Source organism: Chelonia mydas, chromosome 2, assembly GCF_015237465.2.
Source record: "Chelonia mydas isolate rCheMyd1 chromosome 2, rCheMyd1.pri.v2, whole genome shotgun sequence".
Classification (NCBI taxonomy): Eukaryota; Metazoa; Chordata; order Testudines; family Cheloniidae; genus Chelonia; species Chelonia mydas.
The window spans coordinates 22,498,728-22,510,440 of record NC_057850.1 but is presented as its reverse complement, the minus strand read 5'-3'; the positions used below and the strand labels follow the sequence as shown (position 1 = coordinate 22,510,440).

The 11,713-nt window shown below is 48.4% G+C and overlaps 2 non-coding genes across 2 annotated transcripts; both read right to left on the bottom strand.

Moving 5' to 3' along the window:
* Window positions 1–1,959: 1,959 nt before the first annotated feature.
* Window positions 1,960–2,152, bottom strand: LOC119565659. The gene has a single exon (XR_005224486.1). It is a non-coding gene; the product is annotated as a U2 spliceosomal RNA (small nuclear RNA).
* Window positions 2,153–6,880: 4,728 nt separating this feature from the next.
* LOC119565656 lies at window positions 6,881–7,073 on the bottom strand. The gene has a single exon (XR_005224483.1). It is a non-coding gene; the product is annotated as a U2 spliceosomal RNA (small nuclear RNA).
* Window positions 7,074–11,713: the final 4,640 nt, after the last annotated feature.

Sequence of the window (11,713 nt, the reverse complement as noted above, 5' to 3'; positions counted from 1 at the left end):
GTTTTGTATCGTCTGCAAATTTTGCCACCTCACTGTTTACCCCTTTCCCCGGGTCATTTATGAATAAGTTGAACGGTACTGGTCCCAGTACAGACCCCTGGGGGACCCCTGGGGATAAGAGGGAAGATCCTCTTCTCTGACACTGGCAGACCAGGTGCCAGCTTATGCCAAGGCCCCTAGGCCTTACTGAAAAGTGACAAATGCATGGCTGGAAACTAGTCTTGCTCACCTGTGTGTTAGTGTTGTTAAAACGGGCATTATTTTTATAAAAATGTGTTTCGTGTTTAGACTTTATGAAAAGCTGGTGAGTTGCTGCATGCATTCTTCTCACCTATAATATCTGTATCCCACGTTATAAGGTGATGTATAAGCCTTGGCTCTAAAACTGTAAACCCCCTGGCCGCCACCAGGCAGGAGAGAAGCATTCCCAAGGGTGAAATGCTAGTTTACCAGAAGAGGAGTCATCTCCTTTCCACCAAGAGAAGACCCTGAGACATCAGACAAGCCACTGTGGATCATCCGTGGACACAAGACTTGGTTGATTGCTCCGCCTCACACCCCCCCCCACCCACGAGGAGGCGGAGACCTGCACAAACACTTGCCCCATCAGCTCTGGGGGGAATGGAATAAAAATCCCTGTCAAGAAGAAACTGTTGTCCCTATGCTGCTTGGACTTCAGGGGGATGGCATGCCTTACAAGCATAAGCATAAGCAAGGGATCCCGGCTGTTTGGCTAGGGTTAACCCTAAAGGATCTACAGAGCTTGCGTGTTACAGCAGCTTCTACTACTTTTTGAAACCTCAGACTGTAACTCCTTTGTGTGTATGTTTACCTGCTTTAACCTGGTAAATAATTTCTTATTTCTTTTCCTAGTTAGGAAAGATTTAGCTAGTTTATTATAGGATTGGCCACGAACATTGTCTTCGGTTTGAGATCTGAGGTGCAATTCACCTGGCTGAGTGACCAGTCCGAGGGACCGGAATATTGTTATGGTTTTTGGTGCAAGGGACCATCTGTCCCAAAGGCAGGCTCACCTGGGTGGCAAGATGGATTCAGGGTGCCCAAGGGGGCTGTCTGTGACTCCATGTTAAGGCTGATGCCTGAGGAGTTCACATTTGATACTTGGTTGGTGAAATGGAAGTCTGGAACACACAACCACGAGGAGCCCCCTGCTGTCTGCCAGCCCTGGGTGTCCGGGGCTCCTGCTCTCTGGAGCCCTGGCTGCACTAGAAAGGTAAGTTTCTAGCTTGCCTGGTTCAGAAACCGGAAGGGAAATAAAGAGAACCCACATTACATTTTTTTTTTAAAAGAATCCTCATGATTTTTACGCCAATCTCGTGATTTTGGGGAGTCTGACTCATGATTTTCCAATGGTCAGGGTGGCAACGCTGAGAAGTTAAGGATTATTATTTCGCGTTTACATTACAGTAGGCTGGGGGGGGGGGGGGGAAGAATCAGGATTGGGACCCCTGTGTGCCGGGTGCAGCATGACACCTAGTGCCTTGTCTTGATCTTACAAACCAAGATACATGGGACATGGGCTGGGTGGGGAGAAGTCTGTGTAACTCACACAATTGTTGAGATACGTGTGACCTCAAATATTACTGATCCCCGCCACGCTCCTCCCAAAACAAAGAAACAAAAAACCAACCAACCAACCAACCAACCGTCTCCCCAACAGACCCACAGTCTGGAAAGCATTTGTCCCTCATGACTGTTGAAAAGACTCACAGCAGAAAGAAGGATCCCAGCTTCTCAAACAATCCTCTAGTGAGACGGAGAACCCTACATCTATAACCCCACAAAACACGCCCAAGCAATTACAAGAATACTTTGTCATAAAGAAACCAAAGGGGTACAGATTTCAGATTTTTCAACTACTTGAAAAAAATCTGCTTTAAAGAAGCATCATCACAGTAAAACTCTTTCTGCTTTTCAAACCAGAAGATTCTCCCCAAAAGGAGATGCACTGTTCCTGGAGGCACTGCAATACCAGGTCAATGCATGGGGTGGACAGAGCAAGCTCCTATTCCAGCCCCCTGTTCCAAAAATCAGTTTAATATACAGTCCTTAAATAAAGGACATATCAGATATTAAACTGATAAGAACAGGTACTACACTTGATCTGAGCTCCAAGGAGCCGAGAAGCGATGCTGAGAGTCTGCGACGCACCGCACACCTCTGCGCCCACCGCTTTCTACCTCACCGTGACGAGCTCCCAGACACGCAACAAACACCATAACTAGGTAACTCTAAGTGAGGAACCCTTCCCCAAAATGACTCCCGTGGAAGAATTCAAAGCAAGAACCCTTAACACACAATTCTGTTCAAAGACAGACAAGTCTTGCAGCCGCCTTCCTCTTCCTGGTTTCCCTGTACGCTCCTAATTTGCACAAACCCACCCACTGACGTGGGACTAGCAATCTCTCACTGTTAAGTCTTACAGCAAAACAGGGCAGAGAAAGCCTATGCAAGTGCTATACGGCAGCCCCAACGCTCTTTTCTGCTCCTTCCCACAGGCTGACCCCTCCCCCACAGCTCCCCACACCGCAGCCAGGGGCTGACCCCTCCTTCGCCCCGGCTCCCCCCACCACTGCCAGGAGCTGGGGCTGACACCCTCCCCACACCGCTGCCAGGGGGTGGGGCTGGCCCCTATCCCCCCCAAGCTCCATTCTACCCTGGGCTAGGGCTAGGGCCCCGCCCCCGACAAGCCCTGCTGCCTGACACCTCCTGTCGCCACCCTTCCCCCCCACACACACGCACGTTCCTCCACGCCCCGCTAGGACTTTTTTGGTAAACTGGGCATTTGTTTATTTGCTCTTGCCAGCTGATCAGTTGGCAAGAGCAAACGGGATAAATGCCCGTTTTTGTCAAAAAAAAAAAAAAAAAAAAAAGGCAGGATGGCCGGAACAGAGCTTAAAAAGGGAACTGCTCCAGCCAAACGGGGACGTATGGTCATCCTATCTCCAGGCAAGTGGTCCTGAGGGAGTCTGGCCAGGGCTGGGGGCAGACCCTGACCTGGCTAATCGCACCACTCCCGAGAGGACGGAGTGATTCCCCGTCCTGGCACTGGACCGGCCCCGGCCGCGCTGCCAGCTCAGCCTGGCAGACACCATAAACGGCAGAGTAATGGAGGCCGTTAGAGGCCAAAAGTCATCCTTCAAAATTTGGAAATCAAATCCTAGTGAGGATAATAGGAAGGTGCACGAACTCTGGCCGGGTAAGTGTCAAAGTATAACAAGTCAGGCCAAGAAAGAATCTGAGAAGCAACGTGCTAAAGACACAAAAGCTAACCATAAGAATGTTTTAAAGTACATCAGAAGCAGGCAGCCTGCCAAAGAGGCGGTGGGGCCGCTAGCTGACAAAGGAGCACTCTAGGAAGACAAGGCCATTGCAGAGGAGCTTCATGAATTCTTTGCAGCTGTCTTCACTGCAGAGGACGGGAGGGAGAGTCCCACATCGGAGCTGTCCTTATTGGGTGACAAATCTGAAGTCCCATCCCAGTATAAGAGGTTTTAGAACAAATCGTTAAATTAAACAGGAATAAGTCACCAGGACCAGATGGCATTCGACCACGAGTTCTGAGGGAACTCAGAGATGAAATTGCACAACTACTAGCCGTAGTACGCAAGCTACCACTGAAGCAAGCCTCTGTTGCAGACGACTGGCAGGTAGCTAATGTAATGCCAATTTGTAAAATGGGCTCCAGGGGCGACCCTGGCAATTGCAGGCTGCTGAGCCTAACTTCAGTAACAGGCAAATTGGTAGTAAAGAATGATCAGGCACCCAGATAAACAGGATGTATTGGGAAAGGGTGAACACAGCTTTTGTAAAGGGAACTCGTACCTCACCAATCTTCTAGAATTCTTTGAGGATCTCAGCAAGCATGTGGATAAGGATGATTCAGTCGATATTGCGAACTGGGATTTTCAGAAAGCCTTTGACGGGGTCCCTCACCGAAGGCTCTAAAAGAAAACTTAAGTGGTTATGGGATAAGCGCGTAAGAACGGCCAAACTGGGTCAGACCAAAAGTCCATCTAGCCCAGTATCCTGTCTTCTGACAGCGGCCAATGCCAGGGGCTCCAGAGGGAATGAACGGAACAGGCAATCGTCCATCCCCTGTCGCCCATGCCCAGCTTCTGGCAAATAGGGGTTAGCTAGGGATACCACTGGCTAAGCGCCATCGATGGACCTATCCTCCATGAATTTATCTAGTTCTTTTTTGAAACCTGTTATGCTCTTGGCCTTCGCAACGTCCTCTGGCAAAGAGTTCCGCAGGTTGACTGTGTGTTGTGTGAAGAAATACTTTCTTTTGTTTGTTTTAAACCGGCTGCCTGTTAATTTAATTTTGTGACCCCCTAGGTCTTGTATTATGAGAAGGAGTACATAACACTTCCTTATTTACTTTCTCCACGCCAGTCATGATTTTATAGACCTCCATCGTATCCCCTCTTAGTCGGCTCTTTTCCAAGCTGAAAAGGCCCAATCTTAAGAATCTCTTCTTATACAGAAGCTGTTCCATACCCCCTCATCATTTTTGTTGCCCTTTTCTGAATCTTTCCAATTCCAATCTACCTTTTTTGAGATGGGGCGACCGCATCAGCACGCAGGTATTTTCTGTCTTATTATCTATCCCTGTCTTAATGATTCCCAATACTCCACTGCACATTCAGTGGATGTTTTCAGAGAACTGTCCACAATGACTCCTAGGTCTCTTTCTTGAGTGGTAACAGCTCATTTAGACCCTTCCCTCCCCCCTCGCCCCCAATCGTTTTATAGGTATAGCTGGGATTATGTTTTCCAGTGTGCGTTACTTTGCATTTATCAACACTGACTTTCCTCTGCCATTTTGTTGCCCAGTCACCCAGTTTTGCGAGAGCTCTTTGTAGCTCTTGGCAGTCTGCTTTGGCCTTAACTATTTTGAGTAGTTTTGTATCGTCTGCAAATTTTGCCACCTCACTGTTTACCCCTTTCCCCGGGTCATTTATGAATAAGTTGAACGGTACTGGTCCCAGTACAGACCCCTGGGGGACCCCTGGGGATAAGAGGGAAGATCCTCTTCTCTGACACTGGCAGACCAGGTGCCAGCTTATGCCAAGGCCCCTAGGCCTTACTGAAAAGTGACAAATGCATGGCTGGAAACTAGTCTTGCTCACCTGTGTGTTAGTGTTGTTAAAACGGGCATTATTTTTATAAAAATGTGTTTCGTGTTTAGACTTTATGAAAAGCTGGTGAGTTGCTGCATGCATTCTTCTCACCTATAATATCTGTATCCCACGTTATAAGGTGATGTATAAGCCTTGGCTCTAAAACTGTAAACCCCCTGGCCGCCACCAGGCAGGAGAGAAGCATTCCCAAGGGTGAAATGCTAGTTTACCAGAAGAGGAGTCATCTCCTTTCCACCAAGAGAAGACCCTGAGACATCAGACAAGCCACTGTGGATCATCCGTGGACACAAGACTTGGTTGATTGCTCCGCCTCACACCCCCCCCCACCCACGAGGAGGCGGAGACCTGCACAAACACTTGCCCCATCAGCTCTGGGGGGAATGGAATAAAAATCCCTGTCAAGAAGAAACTGTTGTCCCTATGCTGCTTGGACTTCAGGGGGATGGCATGCCTTACAAGCATAAGCATAAGCAAGGGATCCCGGCTGTTTGGCTAGGGTTAACCCTAAAGGATCTACAGAGCTTGCGTGTTACAGCAGCTTCTACTACTTTTTGAAACCTCAGACTGTAACTCCTTTGTGTGTATGTTTACCTGCTTTAACCTGGTAAATAATTTCTTATTTCTTTTCCTAGTTAGGAAAGATTTAGCTAGTTTATTATAGGATTGGCCACGAACATTGTCTTCGGTTTGAGATCTGAGGTGCAATTCACCTGGCTGAGTGACCAGTCCGAGGGACCGGAATATTGTTATGGATTTTGGTGCAAGGGACCATCTGTCCCAAAGGCAGGCTCACCTGGGTGGCAAGATGGATTCAGGGTGCCCAAGGGGGCTGTCTGTGACTCCATGTTAAGGCTGATGCCTGAGGAGTTCACATTTGATACTTGGTTGGTGAAATGGAAGTCTGGAACACACAACCACGAGGAGCCCCCTGCTGTCTGCCAGCCCTGGGTGTCCGGGGCTCCTGCTCTCTGGAGCCCTGGCTGCACTAGAAAGGTAAGTTTCTAGCTTGCCTGGTTCAGAAACCGGAAGGGAAATAAAGAGAACCCACATTACATTTTTTTTTTAAAAGAATCCTCATGATTTTTACGCCAATCTCGTGATTTTGGGGAGTCTGACTCATGATTTTCCAATGGTCAGGGTGGCAACGCTGAGAAGTTAAGGATTATTATTTCGCGTTTACATTACAGTAGGCTGGGGGGGGGGGGGGGGGAAGAATCAGGATTGGGACCCCTGTGTGCCGGGTGCAGCATGACACCTAGTGCCTTGTCTTGATCTTACAAACCAAGATACATGGGACATGGGCTGGGTGGGGAGAAGTCTGTGTAACTCACACAATTGTTGAGATACATGTGACCTCAAATATTACTGATCCCCGCCACGCTCCTCCCAAAACAAACAAACAAAAAACCAACCAACCAACCGTCTCCCCAGCAGACCCACAGTCTGGAAAGCATTTGTCCCTCATGACTGTTGAAAAGACTCACAGCAGAAAGAAGGATCCCAGCTTCTCAAACAATCCTCTAGTGAGACAGAGAACCCTACATCTATAACCCCACAAAACACACCCAAGCAATTACAAGAATACCTTGTCATAAAGAAACCAAAGGGGTACAGATTTCAGATTTTTCAACTACTTGAAAAAAATCTGCTTTAAAGAAGCATCATCACAGTAAAACTCTTTCTGCTTTTCAAACCAGAAGATTCTCCCCAAAAGGAGATGCACTGTTCCTGGAGGCACTGCAATACCAGGTCAATGCATGGGGTGGACAGAGCAAGCTCCTATTCCAGCCCCCTGTTCCAAAAATCAATTTAATATACAGTCCTTAAATAAAGGACATATCAGATATTAAACTGATAAGAACAGGTACTACACTTGATCTGAGCTCCAAGGAGCCGAGAAGCGATGCTGAGAGTCTGCGACGCACCGCACACCTCTGCGCCCACCGCTTTCTACCTCACCGTGACGAGCTCCCAGACACGCAACAAACACCATAACTAGGTAACTCTAAGTGAGGAACCCTTCCCCAAAATGACTCCCGTGGAAGAATTCAAAGCAAGAACCCTTAACACACAATTCTGTTCAAAGACAGACAAGTCTTGCAGCCGCCTTCCTCTTCCTGGTTTCCCTGTACGCTCCTAATTTGCACAAACCCACCCACTGACGTGGGACTAGCAATCTCTCACTGTTAAGTCTTACAGCAAAACAGGGCAGAGAAAGCCTATGCAAGTGCTATACGGCAGCCCCAACGCTCTTTTCTGCTCCTTCCCACAGGCTGACCCCTCCCCCACAGCTCCCCACACCGCAGCCAGGGGCTGACCCCTCCTTCGCCCCGGCTCCCCCCACCACTGCCAGGAGTTGGGGCTGACACCCTCCCCACACCGCTGCCAGGGGGTGGGGCTGGCCCCTATCCCCCCCAAGCTCCATTCTACCCTGGGCTAGGGCTAGGGCCCCGCCCCCGACAAGCCCTGCTGCCTGACACCTCGTGTCGCCACCCTTCCCCCACACACACACGCACGTTCCTCCGCGCCCCGCTAGGACTTTTTTGGTAAACTGGGCATTTGTTTATTTGCTCTTGCCAGCTGATCAGTTGGCAAGAGCAAACGGGATAAATGCCCGTTTTTGTCAAAAAAAAAAAAAAAAAAAAGGCAGGATGGCCGGAACAGAGCTTAAAAAGGGAACTGCTCCAGCCAAACGGGGACGTATGGTCATCCTATCTCCAGGCAAGTGGTCCTGAGGGAGTCTGGCCAGGGCTGAGTGCAGACCCTGACCTGGCTAATCGCACCACTCCCGAGAGGACGGAGTGATTCCCCGTCCTGGCACTGGACCGGCCCCGGCCGCGCTGCCAGCTCAGCCTGGCAGACACCATAAACGGCAGAGTAATGGAGGCCGTTAGAGGCCAAAAGTCATCCTTCAAAATTTGGAAATCAAATCCTAGTGAGGATAATAGGAAGGTGCACGAACTCTGGCCGGGTAAGTGTCAAAGTATAACAAGTCAGGCCAAGAAAGAATCTGAGAAGCAACGTGCTAAAGACACAAAAGCTAACCATAAGAATGTTTTAAAGTACATCAGAAGCAGGCAGCCTGCCAAAGAGGCGGTGGGGCCGCTAGCTGACAAAGGAGCACTCTAGGAAGACAAGGCCATTGCAGAGGAGCTTCATGAATTCTTTGCAGCTGTCTTCACTGCAGAGGACGGGAGGGAGAGTCCCACATCGGAGCTGTCCTTATTGGGTGACAAATCTGAAGTCCCATCCCAGTATAAGAGGTTTTAGAACAAATCGTTAAATTAAACAGGAATAAGTCACCAGGACCAGATGGCATTCGACCACGAGTTCTGAGGGAACTCAGAGATGAAATTGCACAACTACTAGCCGTAGTACGCAAGCTACCACTGAAGCAAGCCTCTGTTGCAGACGACTGGCAGGTAGCTAATGTAATGCCAATTTGTAAAATGGGCTCCAGGGGCGACCCTGGCAATTGCAGGCTGCTGAGCCTAACTTCAGTAACAGGCAAATTGGTAGTAAAGAATGATCAGGCACCCAGATAAACAGGATGTATTGGGAAAGGGTGAACACAGCTTTTGTAAAGGGAACTCGTACCTCACCAATCTTCTAGAATTCTTTGAGGATCTCAGCAAGCATGTGGATAAGGATGATTCAGTCGATATTGCGAACTGGGATTTTCAGAAAGCCTTTGACGGGGTCCCTCACCGAAGGCTCTAAAAGAAAACTTAAGTGGTTATGGGATTAAGCGCGTAAGAACGGCCAAACTGGGTCAGACCAAAAGTCCATCTAGCCCAGTATCCTGTCTTCTGACAGCGGCCAATGCCAGGGGCCCCAGAGGGAATGAACGGAACAGGCAATCGTCCATCCCCTGTCGCCCATGCCCAGCTTCTGGCAAATAGGGGTTAGCTAGGGATACCACTGGCTAAGCGCCATCGATGGACCTATCCTCCATGAATTTATCAAGTTCTTTTTTGAAACCTGTTATGCTCTTGGCCTTCGCAACGTCCTCTGGCAAAGAGTTCCGCAGGTTGACTGTGTGTTGTGTGAAGAAATACTTTCTTTTGTTTGTTTTAAACCGGCTGCCTGTTAATTTAATTTTGTGACCCCCTAGGTCTTGTATTATGAGAAGGAGTACATAACACTTCCTTATTTACTTTCTCCACGCCAGTCATGATTTTATAGACCTCCATCGTATCCCCTCTTAGTCGGCTCTTTTCCAAGCTGAAAAGGCCCAATCTTAAGAATCTCTTCTTATACAGAAGCTGTTCCATACCCCCTCATCATTTTTGTTGCCCTTTTCTGAATCTTTCCAATTCCAATCTACCTTTTTTGAGATGGGGCGACCGCATCAGCACGCAGGTATTTTCTGTCTTATTATCTATCCCTGTCTTAATGATTCCCAACACTCCACTGCACATTCAGTGGATGTTTTCAGAGAACTGTCCACAATGACTCCTAGGTCTCTTTCTTGAGTGGTAACAGCTCATTTAGACCCTTCCCTCCCCCCTCGCCCCCAATCGTTTTATAGGTATAGCTGGGATTATGTTTTCCAGTGTGCGTTACTTTGCATTTATCAACACTGACTTTCCTCTGCCATTTTGTTGCCCAGTCACCCAGTTTTGCGAGAGCTCTTTGTAGCTCTTGGCAGTCTGCTTTGGCCTTAACTATTTTGAGTAGTTTTGTATCGTCTGCAAATTTTGCCACCTCACTGTTTACCCCTTTCCCCGGGTCATTTATGAATAAGTTGAACGGTACTGGTCCCAGTACAGACCCCTGGGGGACCCCTGGGGATAAGAGGGAAGATCCTCTTCTCTGACACTGGCAGACCAGGTGCCAGCTTATGCCAAGGCCCCTAGGCCTTACTGAAAAGTGACAAATGCATGGCTGGAAACTAGTCTTGCTCACCTGTGTGTTAGTGTTGTTAAAACGGGCATTATTTTTATAAAAATGTGTTTCGTGTTTAGACTTTATGAAAAGCTGGTGAGTTGCTGCATGCATTCTTCTCACCTATAATATCTGTATCCCACGTTATAAGGTGATGTATAAGCCTTGGCTCTAAAACTGTAAACCCCCTGGCCGCCACCAGGCAGGAGAGAAGCATTCCCAAGGGTGAAATGCTAGTTTACCAGAAGAGGAGTCATCTCCTTTCCACCAAGAGAAGACCCTGAGACATCAGACAAGCCACTGTGGATCATCCGTGGACACAAGACTTGGTTGATTGCTCCGCCTCACCCCCCCCCCACCCACGAGGAGGCGGAGACCTGCACAAACACTTGCCCCATCAGCTCTGGGGGGAATGGAATAAAAATCCCTGTCAAGAAGAAACTGTTGTCCCTATGCTGCTTGGACTTCAGGGGGATGGCATGCCTTACAAGCATAAGCATAAGCAAGGGATCCCGGCTGTTTGGCTAGGGTTAACCCTAAAGGATCTACAGAGCTTGCGTGTTACAGCAGCTTCTACTACTTTTTGAAACCTCAGACTGTAACTCCTTTGTGTGTATGTTTACCTGCTTTAACCTGGTAAATAATTTCTTATTTCTTTTCCTAGTTAGGAAAGATTTAGCTAGTTTATTATAGGATTGGCCACGAACATTGTCTTCGGTTTGAGATCTGAGGTGCAATTCACCTGGCTGAGTGACCAGTCCGAGGGACCGGAATATTGTTATGGATTTTGGTGCAAGGGACCATCTGTCCCAAAGGCAGGCTCACCTGGGTGGCAAGATGGATTCAGGGTGCCCAAGGGGGCTGTCTGTGACTCCATGTTAAGGCTGATGCCTGAGGAGTTCACATTTGATACTTGGTTGGTGAAATGGAAGTCTGGAACACACAACCACGAGGAGCCCCCTGCTGTCTGCCAGCCCTGGGTGTCCGGGGCTCCTGCTCTCTGGAGCCCTGGCTGCACTAGAAAGGTAAGTTTCTAGCTTGCCTGGTTCAGAAACCGGAAGGGAAATAAAGAGAACCCACATTACATTTTTTTTTTAAAAGAATCCTCATGATTTTTACGCCAATCTCGTGATTTTGGGGAGTCTGACTCATGATTTTCCAATGGTCAGGGTGGCAACGCTGAGAAGTTAAGGATTATTATTTCGCGTTTACATTACAGTAGGCTGGGGGGGGGGGGGGGAAGAATCAGGATTGGGACCCCTGTGTGCCGGGTGCAGCATGACACCTAGTGCCTTGTCTTGATCTTACAAACCAAGATACATGGGACATGGGCTGGGTGGGGAGAAGTCTGTGTAACTCACACAATTGTTGAGATACATGTGACCTCAAATATTACTGATCCCCGCCACGCTCCTCCCAAAACAAACAAACAAAAAACCAACCAACCAACCGTCTCCCCAACAGACCCACAGTCTGGAAAGCATTTGTCCCTCATGACTGTTGAAAAGACTCACAGCAGAAAGAAGGATCCCAGCTTCTCAAACAATCCTCTAGTGAGACAGAGAACCCTACATCTATAACCCCACAAAACACACCCAAGCAATTACAAGAATACCTTGTCATAAAGAAACCAAAGGGGTACAGATTTCAGATTTTTC